This window comes from Danio rerio, chromosome 10, assembly GCF_049306965.1.
Source record: "Danio rerio strain Tuebingen ecotype United States chromosome 10, GRCz12tu, whole genome shotgun sequence".
Lineage (NCBI taxonomy): Eukaryota > Metazoa > Chordata > Actinopteri > Cypriniformes > Danionidae > Danio > Danio rerio.
Window position 1 is genome coordinate 11292713 of NC_133185.1, and position 16583 is coordinate 11309295.

Below are 16583 nucleotides of genomic sequence, written 5' to 3' on the forward strand. Positions count from 1 at the left end.
ACATTCTGGATCATTCTTGAGATGTTTTAACATCTTAATTGATGTACACCTGTGGTCAATTCAGTTGATTGGACATGCTTCGAAAAGGCATACATCTGTCTATATAAGGTACCATGGTTGACAGTGCATGTCAAAGCACAAACCAAGCATAAAGACAAAAGAATTGTCTGTAGAAAGGATTGTCTTGAGGCACAAGGCTGGGGAAGGTTACAGAAAATTTTTTGCTGCTCTGAATGTTCCAATATGTAGAGTGGCCTCTATCATTCATAAGTGGAAGATGTTTGCCAGGACTCTTCATAGAACTGGCCGGCCATCTAAGCTGAGTGATGGGGGGAGAAGGGCCTTAGTCAGGGAGGTGATCAAAATTCTTCTGTGGAGAGAAGAGAACCTTACAGAAGGACAACCATCTGTACAGCAATCCACCAATCAGGCCTGTGTGGCCAGACAGAAGCCACTCCTTAGTAAAGGGCACATAGCAGCCAGTCTGAAATTTCCCAAAAAGCATCTGAAGCAAAATTCTCTGGTCTGATGAGACTAAAATTTAACTTTTTGAAGTGAATGCAGGGCATTAAGTTTGGAGAAAACTAGGCATCGCTCATCACCAGGCTAATATCATCCCTACAGTGAAGCATGGTGGTGGCAGTATCATGCTGTGGGGTTGTTTTTCAGCAGCAGGAACTGGAGGACTAGTCAGGATAGAGGGAAAGATGAATGCAGCTATGTACATAGACATCCTCAATAAAAACCTGCTTCAGAGTGCTCTTGACCTTGCAGAGTGTGACTATTACTAATTCAATAAACATTCTCAGGGCTCGACAATAAAGACTGCCCGATGGCCCGGGGCCAGCGTGCGAGACACTCGGGCCAGTGTACAGAATGTTACGATATGCTGTTAGTGCTGTTAGTGCTGCATGCTGTTAGTGCTGCATTTTTTGCCTGCCAGATCAAGCCAGAGCTGCGTGCTGCGACTGTCTGTCAATTGTGTGCAAATACAATGTTACGGTGCTTTCACACATAGATGTTTGTTTCGGAATCTGTCTCGTTTCCCCCGTTGGCGGGGTTTGTTTGGCATATATCCAGCAGTTGCGCTCAGCGCTCGCATCCACGCCAAATCAATCAGTCCGAGATCGCCTGAATGAGACGGTCTCTGCCCTATTGAGCGGATCGATTGTAGTGAGAAAACAAAACAATGCAATGAACTAACGACCCAGGCTATGTCACAGTGTATTATGATTGTGTAATAGCCATATATACGGCTATATGAAGCGAGAATGATGAGCAGGGTGGGATGTCATTACCGGTAAATGCGAAAGTGAAAGCATGCTGAAATATTACCGAGAGCTGTTTATCCAGCCTGATCTCGGTTTATCCGTTAGGAAAATTGACCGTAATTAATATCTGATCATTTTTCACCTGTTGTTTTGTTCATTTCCTCACTGACAGCTCGAAAGAAAATCAACATTGATCTGCTTCGCGATCTGATGAAGTCTCGATTCATCTGCTAAGTCTCTCTATAATGTAAGCCTAAAATGCAGAATTCTAGCCAACGTTTCTTTAATAGATTGATTAATTCAATAGATAGATATCTACAAAACCTGACAATTGAAATGAGGCTCTGTATAAGAAAGTCTGACCTCTCTGATTGGTATTTGGTGACGATGTCTGTGGGTTGTTAAAATTAAAGTGCACACTTTCGCTTATAAAATATTCTATACACAACTGGTCAAAAGTTTGGAGTCAGTATGATTGTTATATATGTTAAAATAAGATTCTTCTGCTCACCAAGGCTGCAATTATTTCATCATAAATACAAATTGTGAAATGTTGCATAAAGTAACTGTTCAAAAGTACTTTATCATTTAATTTATTCATTTATTCCAGTGATTTTAAAGATAAAATTTCAGCTTCATTACTCCAGTCACATTATCCTTCAGAAATCACTAATATTAATTATTAGTATATTTATTAATGGTAATAGTAATAAAAGCAATAATGTCTGGAGTAATAATTTTATTTGAAACCACATACAATAACAAAGCAGTTATTTAAAATGTTGATAAATATTTAACAATTAAACATTTTTTACATTTAATAAATGTAGCCTTGATTAACTGAATAATTTTCCGTAAAAAACATTTCAAAAATCACTGTAAATATATATACACTTGAAGTCAGAGTTATTAGCCCCACTTTGTTGTTTTTTTCTTTTTAAAATATTTCCTAAATTATGTTTAACAGAGCAAGGAAATGTTGATAGTATGTCTGATAATATTTTTTCCTCTGAATAAAGTCTTATTTGTTTTATTTTGGCTAGAATAAAAGCAGTTTTTAATTTTTTATGAACCATTTTAAGGTCAAATTTATTAGCCCCTTAAGCTAATTGTTTTTCAGACTGTCTACAGAACAAACCATCGTTATACAGTAACTTGCCTAATTATCATAGCCTGCCTAGTTAACCTAATTAACCTAAGCCTTTAAATGTCACTTTAAGCTGTATAGAAGTGTCTTGAGAAATATCTAGTAAAATATTATTTAGTCATCATGACAAAGATAAAAATAAATCAGTTATTAGAAATGAGTTATTAAACTATTATGATTAGAAATGTGTTGAAGAATTCTTCTCTCCGTTAAACAGAAATTGGGGAAAAAATAAATAGGTCTAATAATTCAGGGGGGCTAATAATTCTGAAATCAACTGTGTGTTTGTTTGTGTCAAATAGCTATTAACTTTTTTTTTTAGGTGGGGCCTGTGAAAATTTTGGCCGGGCAACTAAAAATCAGAACCACTGGCCCGATCGGGCCAGTAGAAAAAATCCTTAGCGTTGAACCCTGATTTTGGCAACAAACCTAATTTCTAGCTTAAATTACTATTTAAAAAACTCATGTGAATGTGAACACTTTATGCTTTTCACAGTTGTTAGGGTTATACAATGTCACACTCTGCCAGGGATGCCAAGTCTAAAGTTTTCTTCATAATTGTGCTACTTTTACACTGTTGTTGCAGGTGTTTTTTGATCTGTGTGTCCAACCAAGGAGAAACATATTTATCCTAAGGTGGACCCTTCAAAGCAAAATTTCAAAGCAGATGGACACCATCCTGGCCCAGAACACAATCGGGCTACTTTTCAGTTAGCAGTTTGTCATATATTGTTGCACTCCCTTTCCCGACTGCAAACTTTAATCATGAAAGGTTATCCAAATGTATCAGAGCAAAGCAGCAGGCCTACTGTATATATGAGACATTAAATCAGTAGACAGTGGCATTTGAGTGTGTCCGCTTTGGGTTTGTTTATCCGAGGTGTGCATTTCTGCATATTCCATGCAATTCAAATCCAAGCTGTTCACTGCAAATCAGTTTACTTCCTGTATTCATGTGTTTGTGCTATCAGAGGTATTCTGCACATTCGACAAAAGCTGTGTTTGTGTACTTTGGTTAGGGAATACATCTCCCTGCTGTCATGTGTATTTGGATCAATGAGGATTTAACATCAGTCCATTGAGATGCATGAGGAAGTACGCATATGTTCATGGGCTCTACATTAGTGAAGGAATGAATCGTCTAATAGCGTACCTGCATGCCTGATCCCTCAACGCACACACTGTGGATCACTCAAACAGGCCTGTGGGGTTGCTAAGGGTAACGCTTTATTTGTCACGAACCACAAATAGAAAGATTATGCAGGGTGCATATGGCACTGCCATGTTTCATATTATTCATCTTGAAGTGTTTTACTGGGTTTTATGTGCGACTAAGAAATGAAAATAGACGTTTTATTCTTTATAGTCATCATATGAAGGAATTAATGTGATATGAATAAATGATCTGCCAAATTTAGTCCTAAACCAAATGTCCCTCAAAGGCAAGTGGTATTGATATACCTGGCAACCATTGTGCATTTGTTTACTGTCAGCACTCTGCAATATTGCATTTATTTTGGTTGATTGTTGATATATTGGGGCTTCACGGTGGTGCAGTGTGTAGGACAATTGCCTTACAGCAAAAAGGTCGCTGGTTTGATCCTAGACTGTGTCAGTTACCATTTCTGTGTGCAGTTCATGTTCTCCCGATGTTCGCGTATATAATTTCCTCTATGTGTTCTGGCTTCCCCCACAGTCCAAAGACATGCGCTATAGATAAACTGGCTATAAGCTAAAGTGTCCATGGTGTATGTGTGTGAATGATTGTGTATGAATGTTCCTTGCAGCTGGAAGGGCATCCTCTGTGTAAATCATATGCTAGATAAGTTGGCGGTTCAATCCACTGTGGTGACCCCAGATTAATAAAGGGACTAAGCCGCAAAGAAAATGAATGAATGATTGTTGATATATTGTCGGAGTGACTCTGTCTGCACCATGAGAGATGATGTTGTATTACATATAGTCCTTATAGCCTCTTTAATTCTTTTGGTCCATATAAAGTTGTCCTTCAGGCTCTATATATTTTTTTTACTTTTCAGGCCAAGTGTGTTGAGATTGTCTGAACATGGATTTAATCACCAAAAATGGTTTCTTCATCCTTTTATCTTTTAGAAAAAAAATCGTTTTGACTGCAGGGTGTGCAAAACTTAGTTAGTCTTCACTCTCACTTAGAGACTTTTATTGCACTTACGGCACATTTTAAAGTAGATTGTGCCTACTAGTTATTTACACAAAGGCTTGGTCAGAGTAAAACAGTTTGTCTTCCTGTTAAGTCTGACGTGACCTATAAAAAGTCCAATTAATCTTTCTCTGAATCTGTTAGCAAGCCCTTTGTGGTGTTGTGGGGGTTTTCTGTTGGATACAGAGCCATGAACGTGTTTAGTGCGGATTTGGAGGGTAATTAATCTTTATATTACTTGTAATTACTTCTAATATTATTTTTATATTATATTGTTCTCTATTGTTGATTTCCATTCAAAATGCCTACTCACGTGATCTTTGTTTCAGACATTTTTTAATCATTGTTATCGTAACATGCTTTAAAGACATATATATTGAAATGTGAAATGTGTATCTTTTACATGCATGTTATATACATACAAATGCATATAACATGCTTACTTATTAAATGCTAACATAAGCATAATATCTAACATTCATACTGCACAATATAAATACATCATACACACTAAGGATAACGTATATGATGGTAAAATCCGCATGTGAAGTCGTGATCGTGTGGAATACTGTTTCTGGGTCCAAGCCACTACTTAGAAAATGGATTAATTAAGAACACTTTACAATAACAGTACATGAATAATGATGTATTAATATGTAAATTAAACATTATTTTATTATGAATTAATGATGAGTTATGGCATGCGCTAATCAACATGAGTCACATGAGTTCATGTGTGGATAATGGCTACCTAAATTACTTGTTACCAAATAAAAATAAATTACAAAATAAAATAAAAAAGTTAATTACAGTGTGAGAACGTGGTTAGATCTGTAAACATGGTAAAAATCAGGCGCCCGCATGGGCTTCTCTTGTTCTGTATTGCTTTTGAATAAACTGTCGATTGGGTAGGGCAGGGCTTCCCAAACTTTTCAGCCCGAGACCCCCAAAATGACAATGTTAGTGACTCGCGACCCTCAATATCCTCTGAGGTGGCTATAAATACAGAAACCTTGCATGCAATGGCGCACACACACACACCAATAGTTCCAAGTCTATTCTTCTTTGAATTTTTTTTTATTGTATGTCAGTGCTGTAAAATGTGCCAGAAAGTTTAACCTGGTGTTCTAAAATCAATCTGGTGCATCTGACGCTACTGCGTCTTTAATATAATGTAATTACCCCAGGAGTCGCAATCCAACAGAACTAGTAACTATAAGCTACTATAGTGACTATATAGTAACTATAAACAACTTTTTAGATAAAATATGGTAATTCTTATGGTTTAATAAAAATAAATAGATTTTTTGAAATCACCAGACGACCCCCCTTCATTGTCCCGCGACCCCTCGGGGGGTCCCGACCCCCACTTTGAGAACCACTGGGGTAGGGGATAGGGAAGAGGGTGATCGGGTCAATCAGTGCTTTTGAAAACTGTTGGCTGGGTTTAGGGAATGAGGAGGGTAAGGCCGATCGGTCGCTCAGTCAGTCGAAAGCAGCCTCTGGTGGATTTACGTAAGAACAGCAGGTGCAAATGGCACTCAAGAGAGAAATTTGAGATCTGAAAAAGCATACACAGCAGTCTCTAGTGAATTTATGAAAAAAAAAGCAAAAAAAATTACCTCCTGGTACGTATTTTACGATTTTCAGAAATGTATATAGAGGTACGTATCAATTATGAGAATGGGTTAAAATTACAGGTTCTAAATTTATGCTTGTTAAAACCAAAACTTTTTGCAGAACTGTTTTTGTAATAAATGCAAAGCAACTGACATCTGTCTCCACATTTTTTTATGTTCTGAAAACTTAAAAACTGTAGTGTGATCCAAACCATGAGATTTGTGATCCATTACACCACAATATCAGCACCAGACAGGCACTAACTAGCACAAACCAGCCTGAGCCAGCATGAAAATGTATGCAGGTCTAAGGTGGTCTTGTCAGCAGGCTGGCACATCCATATTCAAAGCTCTTTGTGCATGCGGTCCAGATGTATTCTTCAGGAAGTGTACTTGATGGCGCATCGAGTCACAATGGATCGACTCACAATCTTATCGCGTGTGCAGAAACGAACGACCTTTGTTGCAGGTTTATGTTTCCGCAGTCGTGTCCCCTGTCAGATTGTGTTATTATGCTGTCACATGAATGAATTTGCCTGTGCTGCCTTGCCATGCATCAGTGGAAAATGCCTTCTCATTATTTCCCATGGCACACCTCAAAGAAATTTGCAAAGTTCTGTGTCAGGAGTTGTTAAGTCTCTTACCCATGATTCACACTGTGGCTTCAGTGCACCTTTGACCTCCTCTTGTAAGGCAAGGGTGACTTTATGAAATGGCTAGCATGAAATTAAGATGTACATAAAAATATTGTGTTTTTAAAGATTGTTTAATAAAAAAGCCATTATTTTAACAGAAATTACTGTTTTTTTCACTAAGCTTCTCAAAGGCAAAGTTCACTCAAAAATTTAAATAGCTGTCATCAATTAATAATAATAACCTTTATTTAACCAGGTAAGTCAATTAACAACCAGTTCTCATTTACAGTGACGACCTGGCCAAGAGGCAACATGAAAGCAGATGCAGTACAAAGCAGTAGGGACACAATACAATAATAATTTCACAAAAGCACAGTGATCCTGAACTATTGACTGGATTATATTTTTAAAAGATGATAGCGGAATGAAAGTGCTGAGCTTTAAGGTCTGCTGCAGATGATACCAAGCATCAGCAACAGAAAACTGAAAAGAGTATCGACCAAATGAAGTACGAACTTTGGGGATGCAAAGGTTAATGAAATTACTAGAGCGGAGATTTCGACATGTTTCCTGAATGTTAAGAAGTGACTGTAAATATAGTGTTTTTTCTAACCAATGAATTTCACAACGTGATTAAAGAGAAGGCCAATTCAGTGAAGAGTACAGTTGACAGTGATGAGTATTATATGGTGCACCAGTAACAAAACGAATTGCTGCATGATAAATAACATCCAGTTTGTGAAGAAGAGTTTTTGAAGCTAATCTGTAAATTAAATCCCCATAATCCAGAATTGGTAATACTGTTAATTCAACCAAATGCTGCTTTTAAGAGTGAGTAAAGGCAGATTTGTTTCTGTAAAGAAAATCAATGCGAGCTTTAACCTTTTTGAGCAGATCATTTATGTGAGTTTCAAATGCCAGTTTCCCACCTAAACAGATACCAAGATAGTAATAGCAATCAACGTCAATCTCAGTACCATCCAATGAGGAAATTTTTGGAGGAATCTCAACATGTGGTAAATTTCTATTTAAAAAAAACATTTTGTTTTGTTAGTATTTAAGTGAAGATTGGTAAAAGCGCGTTGGATACTTAAAAAACTGGCTTGCAATGAAGAAAGTGCTGTAGTCAGAGAAGAACTGGAAGTATAAATAATGGTATCATCAGCTAATAGATGTATGTAAGAACCACATGCAGCAGAATCTGGGGATCTGACAGAAGCCCCTCCACCCTTACTGATTGTAGATGACCAGAACAGTAGTTCCTGAACCGGACCAGACAGCTCTCAGATAGTCCAATATATCTTAGCCTATCCAGTAGAATTTCATGGTCCACAGAGTCAAAAGCTTTTGCCAGATCAACAAATGCAGCTACACAATACTCCTTTTTGTCAACGGCACAAATAATATCATTAAGAACCTTAAGAGGAGTGGTTAAACAACTATGACCAGATCTAAAACCAGACTGAGCCTGATTGAGAACATTATGTCTCTCCAAATAATAAATGAGCTGCTTATTGACCACCTTCTCCAGTATTTTAGAGAGACAGGGAAAAATAGAGATAGGTCTGTAGCAATTTAAATCTGTTTTATCACCACCTTTAAAAAGTGGAGTTACAGCAGCAGATTTCCAATCTTTTGATAGGACACCGGTTTGGAGAAAAAGGTTAAAAATACATGTGATAGGCTCTGCAATGATGAAGGCTGCTTTCTTTAAAAATGATGTATCTAGACCATTCAATCCAGCTGATTTGTAAGTATCCAAATTGAACAGTTCTCCAAGTACCTCAGTCTCTTTTATCAACCGGAAAGAAAATGTGTGAGGACTTGAGGCAGGAGAGAGAAAAGTTGATGTCTGGTCAACAGTAGAGCTATTCTTGAAGCTACAACCAGCATTGACAAAATGTGTATTAAAATGCTTCACCATATTGGATTTGTCTGTAATAGCGACCCCATCATGTTTAATTAAAATTGGAATATGTGAGGAAACAGTTTCATTTTCATTTACTCACATTTTCACTTACTCACCCATCCCAAATTCTAAACTTTCATACCTTCCTTTTTTTTAAAAGGGGTGGTCCAGAGTGTATTTTTAAGACTTGGTTGTGTTTATAAGATGCAATACAATGTGTGCTCATGTTTCGTTTGTAGTAAATCACATTATTTTTCATGTATCTTACTTTGATTATATACAGCTACTCAGCTAACATGAAAACGGCTTTCCTATTTTCTAGTTCCTCTGAAAAGCCTGCCCTTAAAAGGCTCTGATTGGTCAGCTAACATATTGTGCTGTGATTCGTGGATCAGCTCCGCGTCACCAGAAAGCATCACGCCTGCATTGCATGCGCCTTGCCGTTGTATAAATATTGTCAGTCAGAGTAACTCTTAGCGGTATCAGTTTGAGCCTGAATCAGACAGAAAATGCAAATGACACAGCTGAACATCATGCCAGCTCTCTAAATTAAAATCTAAAAAGAGTCTTTCGTATATATTCAGAATAAGCATGTGTAAGTAATAAGAAACGTTTACATATCTTTTACAAGTTTGTTATTTGAGATGTAGAACGCACGGAAAGCGGCCACATAGAGAGACACTGGAGCGCTGTATGGGGAAGATTGTGAGTGTTTACAGGGGTTTAACAGATAAATATGAATTTGTAGCTAAAATTTTAATGCTGTCAAACAGTGTTTCCCTCTGTTTACATCCTTGTTTACGTCCTTGCTACAACACACCATTAATGCTAGAAACTGTGCATGTAAAAGATCAATTTTAACAAATAAAACAATCCACAGCTTCATCTATTATGGTTGGAGCTGCTCCTTTGAGGAGTTTTTAGCCAAATCCAGCATTAAACTGAGAGAGATTCTGAAAGTTCTCCTTTGTCAAATGCTAGCACTATATCTTTTTTAATATAAATCTCTGGAACATAATTAAAACTGAACTGTAAGCACTTCTGTTTTTGTGTTGTGTGCTTTGGAAGCCCAAACACAGAAACAAAACAAGCTCTGTGGAAATAGCAGCGTTTGAACGGTATTTCACTTTCTTTGCTATAACATTACAGCGCCTCTGGCCACGCCCATTTGCTGCACAGGGTGTATGCACGTGGGGTATGTGTATAACCTAAAGGGTTTATGATCTCATTTAGCCGGATGTATTTTTTTGTAGTCCCCTAACTTTTTTCGTTGTACGCTTTGCTAAGCTAACTCTGTAAAAGTCAATAATTCCCTTTGCATTGAACTTTGAACACATTACATTTAGAGATATTGTTTATGTTCACACAGCTACGTAATACATCAACTAAAGTTTAAAATATGTTATCGTAGCGGACCAACCCTTTAAGATCGCAATAAAATAATTTTTTTAATTAAAGTCAAATCTATCAACTGTTTTAATGTGTCCTTCTGTGTTCAACAGAAACATATAAAGTTTAGAGCAGCTTGAGGATGAGTATTGTCTTATTTTTGAGTGAACTGACCATTTAACACACTTAAAAAAGCAGAAAATCTGCTGGTAATTTACTCAACATCAGGACATTCAAAAAAATTCTTCCTTTTTTTTCTTCGTTTTTCATTAAAGAACTATTTTAGCTTGAGTTTGGTCCTCTATGATTAACAAAATCCAAGTCGATGGCTGTCAGCAATTTACGAAGGTCACAAAGCATATACAGGTCAAACAAAATTAAAACCTACACTGCAAAAAATGCAGGGTTCCACACAATTCATTCATGTTGTCCCAACACAAATCGATTAAGTTAACGTAACACTTTTAACAAATTTATGTGGATTAAACATAGAAAATAAAGTTGTGCCAATGAAATCTCAAGAATTGTGTTGTTTCATTTAGTTTGAATGAGCAAAAAAAAATAATTTTTTTTGAGAGCATGGTTTCTGAAAAAACAACAACAAAAATATATATTTTTTATAAATCTTGCCCCTTAACAAATGAAAAAAATACATATTTATTTGATTATATAGTTTCCAATATAAATAGAATTAAAGTATCTCTTAGTTTAAAACCTTTTTGTTTGTGCGCCAGAAGTACACAACGATAACTGAAAGAAGTTATGAAATAACTCATTATCCTTATAGCTTTTTACTAGCTACTATACACCTTATTAGCCTTAGCCTAGTCAAAATCACTATTAAGTTCAGCTAATTGCATTTTGAATGCATTGAAATTGTAATACTGTAATGTGAAGCGGGCACTGACAAGAGAGATGTGGATCCAAATGCAGGTTTATTGAGAATGGTCAGGCAGGCAACGGTCACAATCAGGAGCAAACAGATGTATACAGGGAATCCAGAGTCGTAGTCCAATACACAGACAATTGGTCTGTACAGGCAGGCAGCAGACAACATAAATAAAAAAACAAGGCGAGGGTCAAAAACAGGGCAAAGCAAGGCAAAGAAAACACATTGTAATGTTCACAAAACTATAATCAGTTATCATTCCAGAATGATTCTCCAGTTGTGAGTGTGTGCAATCAGCGGAATCTGGAACATTTGGAAATCTAGTTCGTGTGTGAGCGGTGCATGACTAGAACAAGTAGTCCATGTAATTGTGGATTTGTAGTCCGTTAGTGATCTATGTGTATCAGCGATCTGCAGCCGCTAGATTGGTGGTGATCATAACAAATACATTATTGTTAAATTGTATTTTACATGCACTTAATATTTGAAAACATTTTATTGTGTTCAAATATTTTTTTTTAAACTATGGTTTGTACTGAAGTTAGGAAACTAATAGGAACTAAAGTATATATTTTTCATAATAAATGTCTTTTAAAATTAAGTCAGCATGCAGATCTTTCACAAGAGAATGAAATTTTAACAAGCAACAGAAAAAATCTTTGAAACATGCTGTAAAAAGAAATCAAAGGCATGCGTTGAATGTAATAATTTGCCTTTGGTGTTCTCATATGACTGGCTATACAGTATGTCTTCGTGATGGACAGTGTGATTTCACATCAGTAACAGTACGTACATGTATCACAAAATGTGTCTATGCTGAAAATTCTGCAAAATAATACAACATAATTATATAAAAATTACAAATTTTCAAGTAAAACACTGACTCCAAAACAGTTTGATTGATTTCATTATTATTTTTTTTCCTTTTTGCATGCTTTGGATGCAAACCAAAAGATATGATTATTCAAAACAAGGCAATGATTAGTCTGGCATCTGTACAAAACCAGCTTCCTGTTATGTAAGACTGCAGATTAAATGAAAGGAAATACAAGAAAGTGATCCATTAAATATGAAATATGACTGAACAAAGAAGTGAAATAGAAGTACACTTTAAAATGAATGAATATTTTAATTATGCGAACTATGCAATGTTTTTAGACAGTAAACTGAATGTAATTTGCAATAAAAGGAAACATGGAGTAGCCAGGAGTATGTGTGATTTGTTCATAAACCTAGAGTAGTTTTAAATATATGCTTTGTCAAACACTGAATTATATAATAATATATATAAACATTTTGCAATCATATCTAATAATTTTTTGACAGCAGTTTATGCTTTGCACAGGCTTCAAATGTTGCATCTTAACTGAGGGGATGTGGGGCTTATACATGATTAAACCTAAATGTGTTTACATGCACACTGCTTATTATCTATCAATTTCAGACCAGAAAATGAGAAACTGCCTACAGTACATTCATTAGGGCAAAAGAATCACAGAATAGCTGACACATGCCTGTATTGTGGGGGTATACAATAAAGGTGAAATGTTGTCTTGGTTTCAAGTGTTGAAATGTAAGCACTGTTTATCTAATAGAACAAACTAATATATCTTGCAATGATTTATTCTTTTAACACACATTATTATTATTTGATCATAACAGAGTTGACAAACAATACTACAAAAAAATAATTTTTCCCTGAAAGTAATAATTATAATAATAATAATAATAGTAATAATAGCCTTATTTGTGTTTGGCAAGTACTAAATTATTAAAAACTGAATACTAAAACTGAGTAAACAGATACAAATACTGGAAAGAATTGCTGTTTATAAAGAGTTTTTATCGTAACTTTTTGAAATACCAATAGTTGATTATTGAATCACAGATAATATGAGGCGCTGTGTAGGACTTAAATCAAACTTCGCTTATCAACACACTCATAAAACATGTGCAAATACACCTATAAATTACTCGCATATATACCTATGCTATTGGATGTTCAAAACAACAAATATGAAACTTGCGCATATACATATAGACTTGACGCATGCTTACACCCACATACACACGCACATACATATAAACTCAATTCTCACATGAACACACATTTACACGCAGATATATTTAAACTCGCAGTTTGCTAACACATCTATACACATTCGCAGATACTTATACACATTCACAGATACTTAAGATAAACTGGATCTATGCATATAAACATAAACACTCACATATGAATGTAAACTTGATGCTTTTATAAATACCCAAACAACACTCGTGCAAAAATATAAAATAAAATTCACGGACATACAGTTGAAGTCAGAATTATTAGCTCCCCTTTTAAATTTTTTCTTTTTTAAATATTTCCCAAATGATGTTTAACAGAGCAAGGAAGTTTTCACAGTATGTCTGATAATATTATTTTATCATGGAGAAAGTCTTATTTGTTTTATTTTGGCTAGAATAAAAGTCGTTTAAATTTTTTTAATATCCATTTTAAGGTCAAAATTATTAGCCCCTTTAAGTTATATATTTTTTTCGATTGTCTACAGAATAAACCATCATTATACAATAACTTGTCTATTTACCCTAACCTGCCTAGTTAACCTAATTAACCTAGTTAAGCCTTTAAATGTTACTTTAAGCTGTATAGAAGTGTAAAGTGTATAAAAGATAAATCAGTTATTATAGATGAGTTATTAAAACTATTATGTTTAGAAATGTGCTGAAAAAATCTTCTCCCTATTAAACAGAAATTGGGGAAAAAATTAACAGGTGGGCTAATACTTCGGGGGGCTAATAATTCTGACTTTAACTGTATATACAGTTAGTTGTGTATATATGCAAGTGATTTCATATGTGAATATGCATGAATTCCTTGGGCTCTATTTTGACGATCTAGCTGTAAAGTCTAAATCACAGGGTGGAAAAGCATTAATGGTGTGTCTGAATCCACTTTTGTTATTTTAAGGATGGAAAAATCTGCTTTGCGCCAAAGCACATGGTCTAATAGGGTTGTGCTTATTTTTTAATAAGTTATAGATGTGTTTTGAGAATAAACCATAATACTGTATATATATATATATATATATATATATATATATATATATATATATATATATATATATATATATATATATATATATATATATATATATATATATATATATATGAAAGTTAACAATCAAAATGTCAAAATGAATAGGTCACACTTTACAATAAGGTTCATTAGTTAATGTTAAGTAATGCATTTACAAACTTGAACAAACACTGAACAATACATTTACTACTGTATTTGTTCATGCTAGTTAATGTTAGTTAATACAGTAGTTCATTGTTAGTTCATGTTAACTCATGGTGCATTAACTAATGTTACTAGCATGGACTTGAATGTTAATAATGCATTAGTAAATGTTCAACTATGATTAATAAATGCTGTGCAAGTGTTGTTCATGATTAGTTCATGTTAGTAAAGGCATTAACTGATGAACTTTATTGTAAAGTGTTACCGCATAATAATTATAGTAATTAAAAAAACAAATCAAGAAGGCTATAGGCTACATTAACATTTGCAATAAAAAAAGAGAAGTTTAGTTGTTTGAGTATACAGTATTCATAATTCTGGTTGCTTTGGTTCTATCTGTCCATTTATATTTGTGCCTGTAATTACCTAATTATATTAAAAGGTTTAAAATAAAATATAGTTCTTATATATTGTAGTGATAATTGGATTTATCAAATATTAAAATCAATATTTAGGTATTGATATTAATATTGATATTTTAGCCTCACACGGGGGCACCAATTAATGTAGAAATAACAGATAAATAACTCCTTTTAAACGGGGCACCAGACAGCTTTCCACTGTCAAAATAATTAACAATAAAATATTGTTAGTTAAATTATAGAAATGAGGAGTATATTATCTGGCCAAATCTGAAGGATAATGAGATCGTTTGACTTGTAGAGCCTTTTTCTGTATTATCAACACAAGGAAGACACAATTGTAATAAATGTGTATTTAATAACAAAATAGTAATCAAGGGTAACTACAATTACTAAATGTACAATAAATGAAGTGCATAGGCGAGTGATGAAGGTGATTAAGTTAAGGTAAGGTAAACCTTATTTTACAATAACAAAGAACTGAGGAAGTTTTTGTTATTAAAGAATATCAGTTATAAACATCTAATTAATTAGAATATTTTATACTGAAACACACTATGCCAAGGTCTAATTTAAAGGGTTTGAAAGTGGAATATTTACGTTTCTGCCTTTGATGCAGTGGATGGAAGAAGTTGGATCTTCCTGCAGATCTTGAAGCATGAAACGAGCAGACTTGGCTCTCTTGAGCTTTGAGTGGAAGAAATCTGTAGTTTCTGGAACACGCAGACTGGAGATCTCTAGAAGTGGTGGTTCGATGTCGGGAACACGCCGACGTCTTTATCCTTGAGCGTAGAAATCTGTATATTCTGGAACACGCAGAAATTGGAGATTTCTGGAGGTGGTGGTCTGATGTCGGGGACACGCCGACATCTTTATCCTTGAGCGTAGAAATCTGTATATTCTGGAACACGCAGAAATTGGAGATTTCTGGAGGTGGTGGTCTGATGTCGGGTACACGACGACATCTTTATCCTTGAGCGTAGAAATCTGTATCTTCTGGAACACGCAGAAATTGGAGATTTCTGGAGGTGGTGGTCTGATGTCGGGGACACGCCGACGTCTTTATCCTTGAGCGTAGAAATCTGTATCTTCTGGAACACGCAGAAATTGGAGATTTCTGGAGGTGGTGGTTCGATGTCGGGAACACGCCGATGCCTTTTCTTTGAAGGTAGAGTTCCTGGAAATCTGGGACACGCAGATTTTTGGAGGTGGTGGTCTTGATGCAATGGTTTCAGACGCCTTGGAAAAAGCACTGTGAATCCAATTACCAAATTCTTGCTGGAACACGCAGCAAAAGTTCTGATGTCTAGGATAGAACCCCGCAAACCACCATGAACCACACTTTGACCACTCTCCGACCACCTTTCTTAACAGACAGCCTCTTCTGCACACACTCTTTTAGGGACCCACCCTTAACAGACCTTTTACAAGGCATTCTTTGTTTAAGACAATGTCTTTAATACTTTCTCTGGAAGGCGGGATTGAAGGATGTCACCTTTCAAATCCAGCATTGTGATTGGATGATCCTGTGAGTTGGTCACTGGGAGGTGTCATCCATAATGTGGCCTGCATTTGCATAGTCATAGTCCACTGGTTAACTATAATAATATTTAAGAGTCTTAAATATTTTCCTATGCATAATTCACTTTCCAAACCACATCTAATTTACCCAAGGCATTATTTGGAATAGATAGAGTCTAAACATCGCTATGTAATGTTGATCTTTACCCAAGCATTCATATATAAACTTTAATAAGCAAAGTTTCATACAGTGAAGTATTTCAAGCAGTGCATATTAAATATATACATGATCATTTGAATATACAGGTATATGAAGTGAAATTTTCCATTTGTGTCTCTTTTGTGACATGCAAGT

General features: G+C 35.3%; 1 long non-coding RNA gene across 1 annotated transcript; it reads right to left on the reverse strand.

Annotated features, from left to right (window-relative positions):
- Positions 1–7077: 7077 nt before the first annotated feature.
- On the reverse strand, positions 7078–16135 carry LOC141376317 (uncharacterized). The gene is made up of 2 exons (XR_012386152.1): positions 15308–16135; positions 7078–11180 (listed from the first exon to the last, which is right to left on the reverse strand). It is a non-coding gene; the product is annotated as an uncharacterized lncRNA (long non-coding RNA).
- Positions 16136–16583: the final 448 nt, after the last annotated feature.